The following is a 4,852-nucleotide window of genomic DNA, read 5'->3' as shown; positions in this document are numbered from 1 at the left end:
CCGATATGCAGACGACACTCTTAGTACATATTTCCGACATGCAGTACTCTTAGCATCTACTCAAGAACATCTGCAAACATTAGTTGTCAGTGTCGTTGAGAGCTGTAAGGAAGCAGGTCTGGATCTGAACATAACTTACCCTAACTTTTAAAGTACTGTGCCATGTGGCACCGTCTTGTTGAAAATAAATACATTGATGTTCTTGTAAGGGCAGTACGTCCATGAAATCATTGATAGGAGTTTGTAAAAACTGCAGGGTTTTAATGGTCAGCGTTCATAGCTTGGTGGAAAAAAGGTCCTATTAACCTGTTATTATAAATGCCACACCACACGTTCGTCCTAAATAAATATTGGTCGTCAGACATTACTAACTTTTGGATTTTCGTCAGACCACCAGCGACAATGTTGTAACGAAACCTTCCCATTTGATGAAAATGTAGCTTCATCGGAAAAAACTATATGCATCGTAAAAAAGCGTCATCTTCTAACTCCCTTTGAAAGAGATTTTTGGTCTAAATGGCTTGTATTTATTTAGTTTCAAAATTCTTGCTATTGTATTTTTATTTACAATTTGTTGTATCAACTTTTTGCAACCAGCTTTTTGCGTTTTCCATTAAAATTATTTTTTCTCTCTCACAGACAAAACAATTTCAATTTTATCTTCTGTACTTAATGTTGCAGCCATTTCTACTAAATTTTATAAATACTTTTCAACAAATTTGTCTAAATACAACTGGTGTTTTGAAAGTAAATGTCAAACATATTTTGCTATAAACAAATCACATGTTTATCAGTGCATCCTAGATTTTACGTAACTATAGCATTAGTAGAATGATGGAAAAATAAATATCTATTTATTTCCAGTAATAATGTTATGTTAGTTACACTAGTTATGTATGTTCCTATTTGCAAAAGAAATGCACATGCATTAATTACGTGTTTAACTGGCAAAAACATTTAGGAACCATAAGGTTTTCATGTGTTTCTTGACCACAAGAGATAAAAATGTTCATTCAAAATAAAAAGATTAGTAAAAAATAACAAAACTTATTTTTTCAATGTAAATGTATGTAATTGTATATTTAAACTTAGTTTTTAGTTTTGATCAACTTTTCGTAAAAACAATTTTCGATATTATGAAATAAAAATGTATTTTAGACTTGAGCGATATTCATATTTTTTGATATACCTCGTATCATCATCATCAGGGCTTTTCATTCCGGGTGGAATGTTTGCCGCTCTTACTTAGAGCTCTCTGATTTGCTTGGTGTTGTCAAAGTTTGTTGTATGACTTGGCTTTCGTTACAATTTTCTTCCAGTCATTTCGATATGTGCATAGTTCCTTCCAGTTTCTCACTTCCAGAATTTTGATATCTCTCATGACCTGATCCTCACATCTCTCTCTGGATCTTCCCCTTGGTCTTTCAGTTGTTGGTTTCCATCTGGTGATCTTCTTAATCAGTAGATCGTTTTTCCTTCTCTCTATGTGTCCCAGCCATCTCAACCTCTGTGCTTTAATAAATCTAACTATATCTTCTTCCTTCATTATGTCTCTTAGTTCATGGTTCATTCTTCTTCTCCTCTCTCCGTTGTCCATTCTTATCGGGCCCATAATCCGTCTGAGGATTTTCCTCAATTTTTCTTCATTCTTTTCCGTGAGGCACGTTGTCTCAGCTGCGTAATTAACTACTGGTCTGATTGCAACTGTATATTTTCAGTTTTGTATTTCTGGATAAGTTCTTCTTCTTCATAAGCCTATGATATCTAAAGTATGTTTTGTTGCCTGCTAGTATTCGTTCCGTTACTTCTCCACTTTTCTTGTTTTGGGCATTCACTATTACTCCCAAATATTTAAATTGTTGGACTCATTCAAAAGTGCAGTTTTCTATTTTGATTTCTCTCGTCCTGTTATCTTCTCTTCTAGAGCAGAGTAAATATTTTGTTTTTCCTTTGTTAATTTCTAGACCTTTTTTCCGTGCTTTTTTTTGCCAGGATTGTTACTGCTTCTTTTGATCTTTCCTTGTCTCTTCCCATAAGAACTAATTCATCTGCATATGCAACTATTTGTGTTGAGGAGTGGGCTATAGTTCCTTTAGCTATAGTTCCTTTAATTTTGCTGGCCTTAACTGTTTCTTCTACTGCTATGTTGAATAATGTGGTTGACAGGGAATCGCCTTGCCGCACTCCTGTTTCTATTGCAATTGATTTTGTGCTACCTTCTTCTGTTGTTACTGTAGCTGGAGCTCCATCCATGGTCATTTTTGTTGATCTGATTAATTTTGCTGGTATATCTTGATTTTTCATTTCAATAAATAATTCATTTCTTCCAAAACAGTCAAAGGCTTGTCTGAACTCTACAAAGAGGATGTGGAGTTCCAAGTTGTGTTCGTGGCATTTTTCGATTGTTTGTGTAACTATGTGCATCGCATCTGTAGTGGATCTGCCTTCTCTGAATCCTTGCTGGTAGTCCCCAATTTTTTTCTCTGTAAATTGAGTGAGTTTTTGTTTGATGAAGGCTGTTAGAATTTTATATGTTGTACTCAGTACATACCTCGTATACTATTGGTAAAATTTGCTATCTGATGATTTTATTTTAGATTTTAGAACATGCAGAACTTTTTATGAAGAATCTTTTTTTTGTAAAATTAATAATAAAAAGTTTTTCACGTGGTTCCAACTTAATGGGAAATATGGTATAAAGTTCGTGACAAGGAAAAACATGTTAAGAAATTAAAAGACAGAAATATATTCGAAATTGACAGGGTAAGTCTCTGGAGAGGTTTCAACCAGATTGGTTCAAAATGGAAGAGAATAGAAAACTCTTGTGTGAAAGAGCTAGTGTCGTTCACAAAAGAATCTAGTTTTTAAAAAACTATAATAATTTTAAAAAAGAACACGCTTCATTTGTTTATTTAGATGCAACGTGGATTTTGATAAACGTGGAATAAAACGGATTTGGTAGAACGAGAGTTCAAAATCCATATGCTATGTGAAATATGCAAAACTTACTACAATATATTATATTGGACATAAAGGTTACAGTCAAGTAGCAATTTTGGAAACATGGCAAGAAGCATTGAATAGTGCTACTACTGCAATTTGAACAAAAAAAAATGTGCGGAAATGTGAAAAGTTAATAGAAGAATGTTGGATGAGTGAAATTCGCATAAAAGCACTTAACCCAGTCATCATTTTCAATCCAAATGAAGGTACCGACGACAGTGATTAGAAGTATGGATCTAATTCTTGATTATACTGTAAGGTAATATTCTGATGAAGAAACATTTTTAGTGTTATTGTTATTACTTTATCAGTAAATACTTACCACTACAACTTAGAAATAATAAAAATTGTAGATTTCTTCTATTTTTGCATTAATAATTCTATTTTTCTCTAAATAAAAGTTTCTCTTCACAGCGGACCTTTGTCAAAGCTTTCATCCCAAATCCAAAATAGTCGCAATTGGTGAATATTTACAAGGGTTTGTCTAATTTTATTGCTGTTATCTGAATCAATGTTATGAGACACAAAAGATATGAACAAAGTACATATAGAGGAGAAGGTACAAATATGGGCTATGGTACTAATGTGGACTATCGCAATTAATATGAAGTACACACCACCATCTATATGTCAATAGCTTGACTAGACACTCTTTAGTCTAAAATAATAACTAATAAAGCTTACAGTGACCTAGGTCCAGTGACCGTTGAAACAATCACATGTTAGTGTTAACGCTGTTCAAGAAATTTTTCAGGTATGTTTGTATTTCAAATTTTTTTGGTGAAAACTAAGAATAAATTTAATATTTTATCACACATCGTAAGCGAAAGGCTGATATTTTCATAATATTTTCGACTTTTAATTTGTGTTGCATTTTAGTTATTAATATTTGAATATATGTTTGGTTATGTTATGTTGCAATATGGGCTAGCGTGGTGCTACAAATATGAGCTAGTCCATATTTGTGTGGTGCTACAAATATGAGCTAGCCCATAGCTAGAAGAAAGCATTAGACCAGCAAAACAGCTAAAAGAAATTAAATTTACAAGCAGTAAAACGACACATTACGGCTAAGTCCACAGGGAGGTGACTAAGAAAAAAATTAAAAACAAGTCAGATAGGCGGCATAAAAAGGAAATCGAAAATGCTTCTGACAACGATAGTGAGCAGGAATTTCAACCAGCTGATGAAGATATGGATTTGGAAGAGATTCCTGGTGTAACGGATCCGGAAAATACGGATGTAAATTGTATTTTCTGTGACGGAAAATTTTGTGAGGATTATCGAGGTGAAAAATGGATTCAGTGCCTTATGTGCAACTTGTGTAATATGTGTGTGTGTAACATAAAAAATTATAAAATAAAAATAAAAATATTTTTACTAGTAGTCCATATTAGTACTAGCACAAAAGAGCAAAACAATTCTACATGCCAATTATGTAATTTGAACTTTTTCTATCAAAAAATAGTCAAGATATCAGCAATAAACAAAATGGTAGTCCATATTTGTATCTTCTCCTCTTTCTCTTCTTCTTGATGTGCCTATCCGTTACGAAAGTTGGCGATCATCATGGCAATCTTTATCTTCTCTGCAGCAGCGCGGAAAAGCTGCACAGATGTTGTATTGATCCAGATTCTGAGGTTCTCTAGCATCTTCAATTACATCATTATAACTAAAATTTTGTCTTTGATACTTTTATATAGGTACGACATTTTTTTTTGCTCTCATTTCCTATTTGGCCTTTTTTCTTTGCTCATTGTAAACTATTATTGTTTTCTTATAACTATTACCTGGCATTTTTAATAGTAATTCAAGTGCTATTTTAATGTATGAAATAAATATCTAGTAG

The sequence above is a fragment of the Diabrotica undecimpunctata genome, chromosome 10, assembly GCF_040954645.1.
Source record: "Diabrotica undecimpunctata isolate CICGRU chromosome 10, icDiaUnde3, whole genome shotgun sequence".
Taxonomy (NCBI): Eukaryota; Metazoa; Arthropoda; class Insecta; order Coleoptera; family Chrysomelidae; genus Diabrotica; species Diabrotica undecimpunctata.
This window is presented reverse-complemented; position numbering follows the sequence as displayed.